The sequence below is a fragment of the Oryzias melastigma genome, linkage group LG1 (genome assembly GCF_002922805.2).
Source record: "Oryzias melastigma strain HK-1 linkage group LG1, ASM292280v2, whole genome shotgun sequence".
NCBI classification, from domain to species: domain Eukaryota; kingdom Metazoa; phylum Chordata; class Actinopteri; order Beloniformes; family Adrianichthyidae; genus Oryzias; species Oryzias melastigma.
Window position 1 is genome coordinate 1,366,799 of NC_050512.1, and position 13,718 is coordinate 1,380,516.

Sequence of the window (13,718 nt, forward strand, 5' to 3'; positions counted from 1 at the left end):
GCATTAACATATACATGGGCAAGTTAATGGCTCATCAGTGACCCACCATGACACAACAATGGGCTCTTGGACTAGAGGGGGGGAACTCTTCTCTGTGCAAATTTGGGCAGGCTCAGGAATTCAAGTGTTAACCATCAATTTCAGCATCTTCAGCGGCCAAATTCAGCTTACAGCATTCACACTTGCATTATCACAGGTAATGCTATATATCTAGTTCATATATTATTAAAAAGTTACGGTTTTAAAGTTCTAAAAATGTAGTTTTAGTGTTTAATAAATGTTTATCCTGTTCGGCCCGCGACCTAAGGTGTGTTTTGGATTTTTGCCCCTTGTGTGATTGAGTTTGACACCCCTGTTTTAGATTAGATTCCATCTTTATTGTCATTACTCATGTACATGTACAGGGCAACGGAATGCAGTTTACCATCTAATCAGAAGTGCAATAGACAGTAAGTGCATGTGGCTTAAATATAATGGTAAATACTAGAGCTGTCAGACGATTAAAATTTGTAATCGCGATTAATTGCATATATCCAATTAACTCGCTATAAGTCACAAATTAATGTGTGGCCTTTTTTTAGGAAAAAAAATGTGTGGAATTTAGTAGTTCTACATTCATTCTGAAAACAAGAATGACAAAATTAATAGTTTTAATCAGAAATACTTTATTTTGTAACACTGTATTGAGATAAACTTTCTTAACAACAAAAGGCTGTAACATAAAATGCCTAACAAAAGCCCAAGTGCAAGTGAAGGGCATTTTAAATTCAAAACTTCAATCAACGTTCAGTAAAATCAAATAAAAAACATAAAAAATAACATTTCCAGAACACTTTCATGTTCATTTTTTGTCAGGACCAAATCTTTTCCTCCTCTGAACTACAGTAATAAAGGAAATAGAGATTTATCATTTCCAATTAACTTTTGTTTTTTAAAACATTAAAGACTGAGAAAAGCGGGATACTCTGTGGATAGTTTGACAGTCTGTTACTGCCGCCGCGTTCTCTGGCTGCAGCTCGATGCAGCGACGTGTCCAGAGGAGCTCACGCCATGAATATGCCGGCAGACAGACCGCTATGCTGGGGTTGGATCACGCTTAAACCTCCAGAACATTTAAAACGTCCCCCGGTGCTCTTGCTGTTCGGAACGTCGGGGGTCTGCAGCTCTCGGGGAGTGGTGCCGGACGCGAGCCGGTACCACCAGACGTGGTACTGGACGTGAACCGGAGCCGGGTTAGGGTGCAGGAGCTCTCCAGGTCCTAGCGCCGGCCGGTTTTAGCTAGCAGCTCGGTGGTTGTAGACCCGCCCGTGATCTAGTGAGAGCAGCCGGTGAGTTAGAGGGCGATGAGGGACGCCTGCGCGGGGTGTGGAAAGACACGTATGAGAAAATCCGCGATTAATGTGTCAAAAAAATTGTCGGCGTCATGCACATGTCAAATTAACCCCTAATTAACGCGACAAATCTGACAGCTCTAGTAAATACATAAGGTACAGGTTGTTTTTACACCATATGAACAATATTTACAGAGCAGAACCTTTGTACAGGTGAGACCATGTATACAGGTCATGAAGAAGATATACATAATGATTGAGGTAGGTACTATGAACACATACAGATGGATGGTTTGCTAAGTGGGAGAACAGTATAGACAGGAACTAGCGTAACATGATTTACAATAGAGGAGATGGCAGATGATAAAATGGGCAATGCAAAAACAGATGATATGGGCAATTTACAGTCAAAAATAAATAATATCATGGTCTATTTAAGCTACAACACTGCTGCGGGCACGACGCAGACACCGTTTCTTCTGGACGTCCTCAATGGCGGGGAGGGGAGTTCCTGTGATGCACTGGGCAGTTTTCACTAAGCGCTGCAGGTGTTTGCACTCTGCAGCGGAGCTGCTACCATACCAGACTGTGACACAGATCGTTAGGATGCTCTCTATCAAACAGTGGTAGAAGTTCACCAGGATGGCTGAGGACAGGTGGTTCTTCTTCAGTGTCCTCAGGAAAAAGAGGCGCTGGTGAGCCTTTTTGATTAGGCTGGAGGTGTTGGTGGTCCAGGACAGGTCCTCTCAAATGTGGGTCCCCAGGAAGCTGCAGACACGCTTGACAGCCATTCCGTCCATGCGAATGGAGTCTCTTCTCTCTGTCCTGAAGTCCACAATGAGCTCCTTGGTCTTGCTGGTGTTAAGGAGCAGGTTATTGTCGGCGCACCATGTGGTCAGGTGCTGTACCTCTTCTCTGTAGGCTGTCTCGTTGTTGCTCGTGATGAGACCAATCGCGGTGGTGTCGTCTGCGAGCTTGATGATGGAGTTGGATCCATGCACCAGTCTGCAGTCACGGGTGAAGAGGGAGTACAGAAAGGGGCTCAGCACACAGCCCTGTGGCACACCGGTGTTGAGTGTGACAGTGGTGGAGCAGATGTGGCCTGACCTCACCTGTTGTGGTCTGTTGGTCAGAAAGTCCGTGATCCAGTTGCAGAGTGAGGAAGTGAGGAATTAACATTATAATAGGAGCTCAAAGTTGATTTAGCGTGATATACGCCGATGGACTGGGTTGGTTCTTGTCCTTTAGCTTAGTGGGTTTCTTTGAGGTCAACTTAAGGTCACGATGCCATTTTAACTGTCTGACAGGTTTCTAATAAAATAGTCATTCTAAATTTTATTTTTTAGATTGATTACTTTTTTCCTTTTGTAGTTTATTGCCGGGACATTCTCATGTGTATTTTGTACTGCATTAGCTAATGCAGAGGGCAATAAGATTTTTATGCTCTTTTTTATGTTATCTCTAGTTCACTCTCAGCTTTTTGAAGTTTTATATAAGCTTATGTTTGAAGTTCTTTGGACATCCCTGTAATGTGATTTTAATACTAGGTAAGGCAGAAATTTACTGGCACAAAAGTAAAGTTTGAATAAGTTTAATCCTCAGATAATGGTTTGCCAGAGGTTTTTGATTAATGAGCTACTTTTACCTTCAGCAATAAAAGCTGTTTAATACAGCAGAACATTATCCTTCCTCACAATATGAATTTTTAATTCTCGTAAGGTCAGCTTGGGACACCAGATTGACTTAATCATAATGTGTTAAAATGAAAGACCATCAAAACACTGATTCTCAAAAGCACGCCATTAACCTTGAATTAGGAATCAGCCCTCCTCCTGAAACAGAGCAGCGATGAGTCGTGTAGCACTTGTATATTATAATGTAGCTAATGTAGGAAAAGTAAAAAAACTTGTAGAGTCTGTACCCTCTTAGGCAATCGCAGCAAGTGTTTGGATGTGCGGGCTGATGTTAGAGTAACTACACAAAAAATGTAGATAAACAAGCTGATGGATAAACATGACTGATCACAACTAACCTCAGTTACATGGACATCACTAAACGTTCTTTTAGTATAAAACAGGAAGAAAAACCCTCCAGATTTCATGCCTGCTGAACAGATGTCCTCCATGTTATATCTAAAAATGTACAAGATGTTCCAACAAAATCAAAATGCTTTAACATCATGATCAGAATGCCCTGCAAGAAACAAACAAATCTTGTGACTTCCACCTGTGTTTAAAGGTCGATCATTACATGTCAAGGATGAAAACGAAAGAGGAAATGTTTCATTTCAATCACAGCTTGAAGAGTTACAATATGTTAAAGATGTTGCACTTAAGCCTCGCCAACGATGTTAAAGGGTTAACAAAACTACTCAAGAACAGAGGAATGAAATATAAAGTACTCCATATGAGGTGTCTGAAAGCGTATAGCACAACTCTTTTCTAAATTTAATCTAAATAAGCTGAATCCTGCAGATGCAAATCAATCCTTTAAGGAATCTCTCCTTTGGCTTTTTTATTGGGGACAAAAAAGAAAAGTTTGAATAGGGTGATGGTAGACATATGTGAGAGAATTATGACACTTCCTCTCTTAGACTCGTAATTTTCTTATTTAATTTTTAGATTTTTCTGTTCAGATTGTCACTTGTCAAATGATCAAGCAAACCACATCACAACATTTTCATATGCAGCAGTAAAAATTTCAGCCCAGTCTCAGTAAAATGCGTACATATGCCACATTTTGAGAAATACCGTGTATAATATACGCCAAAACCAGTTTTTGCGTGCATATAATACGCGCGGTCCTAAACGTGTTAAATGTGTTTTCCATGTTTGACACGTCCCCTGGTGGAGGCGTGAGCATCACAGACAGACCCACAAACGAACAATTTGCTTTTCTAACCCTAACCATAACCGTAATCCTAACCTTAACCAGGAACGACGTCATTTAGAAAAGAGCCGGAGGATTTCTGACCACGTGATCAAAACGAAACCTAAAAAGCCGTGTACATTGTACGCCGGAGCAACCCATTCTCTACCATTGCGTATCATATGCACGCAAAAAGCGTGTTTGGCATATATTATACACGGTATTTCAGAGTGCAAAGTCGTGGCATATGTACGCATTTTACTGCGACCGAGTTGAAAAATTTCTACAATATCAATACAGATGTTCTTTAGAATTTGTCTCTTACTGTGGACACGTGTGTGAAAATCTCTCCATGATTTCTAAGTGGGAGAACTTGGCTGTTCATATACTTATCTGCCTCACAGTAACTATGTTTTAATGAAAAAATAGTTTTTCAGCTAACCCCTCTGACTTGCTGCCAAATATCTTGATTTTTCAAACTGATGAGCTAAAAACATTAAAGGGGCCCTGCCATGAAAATTCTACTTTTTGAGGTTATAAATCCATTCTACTGTTCACTCCTCTCTAAAGAACCCCAAACTGGTATTTTGATCCGTTCATGCATTTAAGAGTAATCCTATAAAAACCTGCACTGTCTGCATCAGCCCCTTCCATACCCACGAAAACGAGCGGTTGGAAACGTGCTGACGTAAGCACGATGTGAACCCCCCCTCCAGGAAGAGTCTGTGCTGCAGGCTCCGCCTCCAAACACACTCCCACTTTCTCCTCAGAGCTGTGGTGCTGAGGTAGTTATCCTTTGTCAGAATGTGTATCCTGGCAGAAGATAACTGCCTTCCTGTACCAGGAACCACTCTCTGATCCATCTTTCAAGGTGGTCTCGGTTCATTTCCATTCGGACTGAACTTCTGTTCACTCTGAGATTCCTCAGTCTGAATATGAAACGAACCGAGAGCAGAACAACTGAACCAAAACAGCCACCGTACCAGACAGCCATGTGATGTAAACATGGTACAAATGAGACGATCGGTGAGCTGTGGACAAATGTTAGATCATTAGAAGCATTAGAAACATTAGAAGATCATTTAAGATTTTACTGTTATTTAAAAAAATAACAAGATATTTGAGCAGCTGCACTTAATTGGTCATAGAACATTAGAAGGTAATTACTGCAATTTGTTTGCAGCTTGAAACAATGTTTGAACTTTTTCTTCACAAAGAAAAATCCCTTTAACCTTTTTCATCCACAAAGAAAAGGTACTGGCTTTAAATTTTTGTGTGTACAGCAGGAGTGTCAAACTCAATAATACAAGGAGCCAAAATCCAAAACACAACCTAGGTCATGGGCTGAACAGGATAAACATTTATTGAACACTAAACTTTTAAAGCCATAACTTTTTAACATAATTATGAACTAGATATATAGCATAACCTATGATAATGCTAGTGTGAATGCTGTAAGCTGAATTTGATCGCTGAAAATGCTGAAATTGATAGCTAAAAACACTGAAGCTGATAACCAGCTAAAATATTAGCTAAATGCCAAATTAGCCTAAAAAACGAAAAATATAAAAAAAACAACCCAACAACTTAGGTTAGCCAAGACATCTAGCATGTAGCTGAAAAAATAGCAAAACTTCAAAACATCCTAAAAAACTAAAAAAAGCCTAAATTAACCAAAACAGCTGGTGTATAAATATTAGCCTAACCCCAAAATAGCCTAAAAAGCTTAAAAAGAAAAACCTAAATGAGCCAAAACATCTAGCATGCAGCTGAAATATTAGCTGAACTACAAAATAGTCCAAAAAGCTAGCAGAATGCCATTTTTTTAAACTTTAACATAATTATGAATAATAAAAATACAGGAATATTATTCCAGAATAAATCAACTTAAACCTTACATAACTTTCAATATTTTACTCTTAATAAAAATATATTTTGTCAAAATGATACAAGTTAGAAATAAGCAAAAGATAATATCAGGCCATTAATGACAATAAAATAAAATGATCGTTGACAAATTTGATGTAGAGTGTCCTTGGATGTTTTGCAATGTCCTATTCAATGAATGATTATTAGTGTTATATAATATTTTATTTTTGGATGGGTTTTCAAGCTTATTTTTTTCTTCCATCTGAAAAGGAGTGGTAAAAACAAAGAGACACAGGATCCTTTCTTCTCCTCCTGGACCGAGGTTCCTAAGAAGTCCAAGAATTGTAATAAAATGTGACACCAGTGGCTAAGGGGCATCACTGTGGAGCGACATTAATTAAATAAAGCCCGAAGCTCAGATGATCCGCCTGCTGTTTGCTGCAGCTCAGCTCTGTTTGTGTTATAGATGCTAGATGAGCATCAACACTTTTTGTGACAACTTCTCCATTAAATTATAATTGGGTTTACAAAGTGTGATATAAAACGTCAACGCCTTTTACACACCACGAGGGATCAAAGACTGCCTGGTCCAGTGGTCGGAGCGGAAAATGAGGGGTAACCATGTAGTCACAAAAAGCCAGTGATGAGGAGTCTGCAGTGTGTAGATTCATTAGACACGACCAGCAGAGACGAGCCCAGTCGAACGCTCAAGTCCTCTCACGGTTTCATTTCCCTTCAATGTCCTCATAATGTTGACTTCAAATACAATGCATGATTACTGTTAAAAGTTCAGTTTTTTTTCCAAAAAAGACTGTTTTTAAGATGTTAGTGTAGCACTTAACATAGGTTCTGTTCAGCTGTGAACAAACTTGACAAACTTTGGTTGCGACTGGAACATTAAAGTTGTAAAACAAGCAGGATTATAAAAAGAGTATTTTTTTTTATTTGAAAATCTAAAAATGAAGTGGATATGTTTTGCTTTTTCAAGCTTTGGTTGGAATTAGGTTTTGGTCAATCCAACTGACATTTGTTATTTGAAAAAATGATGGGACGCTAAAGTTCTGTTCATCTCAATAAAACTCAGACATCCTCGGTTTCCTGGTCCGGGTGAAGAGCCACGACCGCTCCATCACTGCTAAGTGTTTTTGTGTGTGAATTGTTGGATGAAAGGAAGTATAAAAGCGCTTAAAAATAGGAAAAGAGCTTCACAAATGTGAGCCATTTATAATACAGTGCATGTATAATTAAAATGTGTCCCTAATTAAAATGTAAATTAAAAATAGTTGAGCGCTGCAGTAAAAAAGTTTCTAAAAACAAAGTTATTTTTCAAGTTTGACCATGAAGGAATGCAACACTGGAAAAAAAAAAAGCCTTTTTCTAATCAATATAAAAATGGTAGAAAATTAAACTTTTTCCTATGTTATAAATAAAAAATAATCTCCCAATTCAACTGTTAGAATTAGTCTTGGTAAGATTTATTAAGATAAGTTATGATGTTCGACCCTTTTGGACCAGTGTTAGGGTGACCCCTCCCCATTCAAACAAAACCTCTTTCTAAAAGTGAATTGCTTAATGTTGCTTTGAAAAGTCCTTTCAAAATCAAAGGACTAAAGAAGATACAGTGTTCAAGATTTATGGTCGTAAAACAAGTTCTTACATCTTCATGAAAAAGGAATTTGTTTTTCTCCCTTTTCTTTTGTCCCCATAACTCCCCCCAGCATCCCACTCGCTCCTTCTTTTTCATCCAGTCTAAACATAAAAATATATACAAACGTGATTAATATAAATGAAGTTTAGTCACATAAGAGGTTTGTACAAATATACATCTTTTGTGTTGGAAGACTCATTTGTCGTAACAGTAAAATATGTCCAACAGAAAAGGCTTTCAAACGCAGGAGACAAGACTTGGTGGAGGACACTCAAACATTTAATAAATAAACTAAAATATGGCTAAACCACGGAGAAACAAACCAGTGATGCAGCACAGCAGAAGACCTGATGAACTGAATCCAGACACTTAAAAACACTGAGGTTGACTAACTAAATGAAGACATCAGTGGATGATTTAACCTGAACGTAGAGAGACTGACAGAGAAAACAGATCCTGACAAAACCTGAGCACACAATCCTGACAGTTACGGGTTTAAAGTTTTGAAAATTGGCATTCTGTGAGCTTTTTGAACTATTTTGGAAGGTTTTTTAGGCTAATTTGGAGTTTAGCTAATATTTCAGCTACATGCTAGCTGTTTTGATTCATTTAGGCTTTTTTTTAGTTTTTGAGTTAGAATAATATTTACTAGCTAGCTGTTTTGGCTAATTTCAGTCTAGTTATTTAGGCTATTTTGAAGTTTAGATATTTTTTCAGCTACATGCTAGCTGTTTTTTTTTTGTTTATTTTTAAAGGCTAATTTGGCATTTAGCTAGTATTTCAGCTATCAGCTTTAGCATCTTCAGCTATCAGCAATCACACTATCATTATCACAGGTAATGCTATATATCTAGTTCATGGTGGTGGTTCACTTTCGGCTTATCCCTTTCGGGGTCGCCACAGCGTAACAGCACCCACTGTTTCTCATCATAGATCATACATCTAGTTCATGATTATATTAAAAAGTTACAGTTTTAAAAATGTAGTTTTAAAGTGTTCAATAAATGTTTATCCTGTTCGGCCTGCGACCTAAGGTGTGTTTTGGGTTTTGGCCCCCTGTGTGATTGAGTTTGACACCCCTGAAGTATACTGTACCCCATCTTTGCCAAACTGCAGCCAGGACAGGCTCTGGCAACCCCAGACCTCAAAAGCGATATTGTTTTTTTCCCTTTCAGCTTATCCCTTTCGGGGTTGCCACAGCGTAACAGCACCCACTGTTTCGCATCAGTGATTTTTGCAGAGTTTTTACGCCGGATGCCCTTCCTGACACAACCCTGTACTTGAAATGTCTGCAAGTGCTGAATGTAGAAGTTTCAGAAAAAAAAGAACACGTTAGCCTGGGTGTGGTGTCAAACTGAACACGACTGGCCTTTGGTTCGATGGAGAACGACATCACAAGATAATCAGACTCATGCAACATCAATAAAATGAGTTGACTTCTGTGTAATTACAGCAACTGGGGATTGACAACACACAAAAATAAGTAACAAAAGGAAATGGATGCATGACCATAAGAAGAGTAAGTCTGCTTTGAATTTCTTCCTGGATTCCTTTTTTTTTTGTTGATGCTCAGTGCTGGAAACATTCTTCTTCATGGATGAAAGCGACAGCTGAGTGTATTTTCAGAAGTATTCTCTTTAGTTTAGTGTTTCTGCTGACATACCCATGTTGATGTAACAAATATATGCTCACATCTAAAAAAGGTTTGACTGATGAATATGGTTGCAAAAACCTTGAATTTTAGCCTTCTTTTGAACCTTGAGAAAATATGCCTAAAAAACTTGAAAACAAACATTTGTTTTTTTGTTTTTTTAAGTGGCTCATACAGCTTGCAAACCACAGGGGATGAAGGTAAGAACTTTTTCCTTGTATTAATGGTCGTTTATTGTTTATTATGAAAAACTTCACCTATAAAATAACAGTGTTATGGATCACTGTCATTTCCACTCACACCATTCCACTATTTCACTACAAAACCTGATTAGAAACGATTTGAAAGGGTTTTATTAAAGTACTTTTTCAGCTCTGGGTTCATAACAATTAATTCAAATAATTATTTTTGTTTCATCTTACTTATTTGATATGTCTTCTTTATGCTGGAATAATCATGTTTTCATTGATGAATAACGTATTAGCTTTTCTCACATAAATGTGATAGTTTCACATTGATCTGAATGTTTTGTAAATATTGATCCTTAGAGGAGCTGGACTTTCAGCTGAGGAGGAATTGGGCTTTAAGCAGTTTATGAACAGAATCACTCAGCATCAGGTTGTGAAATGTGTTGGACTGACGGGTTTGCTAGCACGAATGAGTGTGCAGAAGGTTAACCTCGACGCTGAGCTGTGCGTTACATCAGAGAATCTGGACTGAACTTTGAAAATATAAATGTTTAGCTGCTGTCCAGTTTGGCTTTAAGAAACCTTCATGTTTTTTGTAATCCATCTTGGCCTCTGTTGTTGTTGTCACATTTTTCTTTTGATATTTTCTTGGTTTTTTTAGTCCCTGTAAACTGAATGTGGCTGCTGAAGATGATAGTGCTGATAGATGAAAACACTGAAGCTAATAGCCAGCTAAAATATTAGCTAAATGCCAAATTAGCCTAAAAAAGCTTTAAAAAAATAGAAATAAAAAAAAAACTTTGGTTAGCCAAAACAGCTAGCATGTAGCTGAAAAAAATAGAAAAACTTCAAGATATCCTGAAAAACTGAAGATAACAAAGCCTAACGTTGCCAAAACAGCTAGCTAAAACTCCAGCTACACGCCAAAACAACTTAAAAAATCTTAGTAAATGCTGAAATCGACCAAAGAGCTAGCATGGTGTCAATTTTTAAAACTGTAACTTAACATAAATATGAATAAAAACTCAGGAATATTATTCCAGAATAAATCAACATAAACCTTAAATAACTTTTAATATTTTACTCTCCATTAAAATATATTTTGTCAAAATTATACAAGTTAGAAATGAGAGCAAGATAACATCAGGACATGAATAACAATAAAATAAAATGATCTGGAGGGCCAGATGGAATTACCCAGAGGGCCGGATCCGGCCCTCGGGCCTTGACTTTGACACATGTTTTATTATTATTTTAGACCTCAGTTGTGTGTTGCAGACAGAAACGTAAAGTCTGAGAGTCTATGAGCTGGAGAGGAAGGTACGTTTCTACATTTCTTGAGGTCATGTTTGCACCATCTATATGAAAACTGAAAAAGAAAAGGAATGCAGCCTTGAAATCAGCTGCGAAAAAAAAAGGAATTTGTTTCAAAAAATAAAAACCTTTTTAAGCATCATATGTGCATATAATCACATATAATGTGGATGATGTAACATGGGCCGTGTCAGAAGTCTGGCACAGAAAGATGCTTGTAGGACGCTTAACCCAGCACTGAAATTCTTTATTTTTATAAAATGTTTCTAATTTTTTTTCAGTGCATAGAAATGTACCCTTTAGAATAATGTATTAGGTTGTTAGAATTGTAGAAATAGACATTGTCTATTAACTAAAAGCCAGAACGTTCTGTCAGGAATTGTTTCCAGGGACCCAAAATATGACAACTCAGGAGTGCAAGAAGTCCGATTTATTTCAGATTTATTAGTGTTGAGCTCAAAGGAACGACAAGAGCTGGGAAAACACGCTCAATAGCTGGTGTTGGGAGGAGGGTTAATGATGGTAATATAGCTTGGGGCAGCGAGTGGTAAATGCAGAGATGAGGCTTACAGAGCGGCAGAGAGTTGTTCAGAGCTGAAACCTCAGTGCAGCAAATAAGGAGGCGTGAGCTCCAGATGAGAAATCTGGAAATAATTCTGGAAACTTCTTGGACTTACACCAGTTGACTGATCCCAAAATTCAACTGTAATTCCCAGTCATGTGCAGTGAGGTTCTAACTGGTGAGGCACTGACGTCATCAGTCAGATTTACAGACATATGAACCCTACAGAGCAGCTGATTCACCATTTGAACAGTTAAAGACTGTTGCTTGAAATGTCATTTCAGTATTTTTCTTCTGTTTACAAACTATAGCATAGAAAAAAACCAAGATTGTTATTATTGAGTTCCTGTTACTTAGAAATGAAGTTTATGTGCTGCTCCTTCAGAAGAAACAGATGAATTACCTGTTTGTAGAAGTCTTCTTCTTCTTTCTTCAGTGTTTAAAGTCTCTCTGTCTCAGTAGAGATCACACAATTCTTGAGTTTATGGGTTCAAAAACAAAATCCTCTATTTAGAAAATGATACTAAACAATTTTAAAGAGTAACTGGACTGCTGCACTTGACTTGCTGCCACTAATTCTATTGTTCTTTAGCTGCAGTGTCACTTTCTCTCGGCTCACCAGCGCCCTCTGCCTTGTGGCATGCGTAGGGCAGTGCAGCAGGTGGACTGTCTGCCTCACTTAGTTTGTTTTTAAAGTGCATTTTTCAGTGGATTAAAAGACTAAATGAGTCACAAACTGGCACCAATGTAATCAGACAGATGACGGGAGAAAAAGTAAATGAGGCCATTTTAAAATTAAGCATCTTTTATGATGAAAGAAAGACCGAAACAACACGCATGCGTCAGCTGCAGCTACAGTCAGTGTGTGAGAAGATGGGGAGGCGGGGCTACAGCGGCCTCACCAACAGTATTTGAACAGGAAACTCAGAAATTTGCTGCTTTTTTTTTTTTTTTTTTTTTTTTACCAAAGAAACATTAAAAACCCTGACAGAAAAAGGTAATTATAGAAAAGGAATGTCTAAAAAACAACATTAGATTTTTATTTTTTTATTAAAAATTATATTCATTTATGTAATTTATGCATTTTTAAGCTATATTTTACAGGTGAGAAAAAAACATAACTTCAGGTATTAAAAAAGTTTATTTTAAAGTGTAAATAATGTGGTAATTACCAACAGACACCACTTTTAAAGTTTTATTTATAGAGGTCAACAGCTCAAAAAAGTTGATTTAGAGTTTGGTTACACTTTAAGTACTAACATTTGGTTTTACATTTTAGATTTGTGTTTTAATGTTTCTTGGTGAAATGTTTTAGGCTGTTTATTACAGAAACAAATGAATTTAAGTCTAAACCTTCATGATGTCATGAAGCGGTTGACCTTCTGTTGTTGAAGGTAACGTGCAGCTCCAAGCTGCTCGTTTGCAGTCTCTGTACTGAATCCGACAGCGCTGCAGACAGATCAATCTCTCAAATTGTCTGTTCGATGGGTTCTGTTGCTCCCTGTATGATAGTGACTAAAAGAAAAAAGATTGAACTTTTTCAAATAACTGCTGACAGGAACACACAAAGTTATTTTTCATATTCTTTACAAAACTGGAGACTATTTTCATACCTGGAGAAAGGATTTTTTTCCTCTTTTACTACAGTTTTCATGGAAATAATGTACTTATTGAAAAAAGTTTAGGAAAAAGATTCTGATGCAACAGATTTCATGTTTTTGAAACTCCAAGCAGCAAAATGTTGTCACTGTGTGAGTGAAAAAAGTGTACGAGAGACTGCAGACTCAAACTATTGAGATAGTTTTTAACTTATTTTGGGTTTGAATTCACTCCTATTTTAACACTTTGTTTTGAACTCAGCAAGTCAGATAAATCCTTTTAAGTTTCAGTTTTAATGTTTAACCAAATAAATTTAATTTAGCTTTGCCACTCTACTACTGCAACTCATGGTTCTTTGCAGACTCACAGAAAGCTTCTACACTATGTGTGAACTTCTGAGATGACAGCAGCTTCACTTGCTTTGGTTCTAATGAAGCTTCAAGTGTACAAAGTTTATCCTGAGGACTGTATTTTTCACAGTATAAATTGTGTTTGTTTCTTCTTTCTTTGTGCAGTTTGGCTAGGGATGCGACTTATGCCAAGATAAATCTTGTGTTTTTTTAAGACTAATCTGTAGATGCAGCTCCTGCAGTGGATGGCGAAGCTCAACGTACTGGGAGAGTTGCTGAAGGATTTTCTGGGGGGACCCCCAGGCCAGCCGAGAAACATAGTCTCTCCAGCGTGTCCT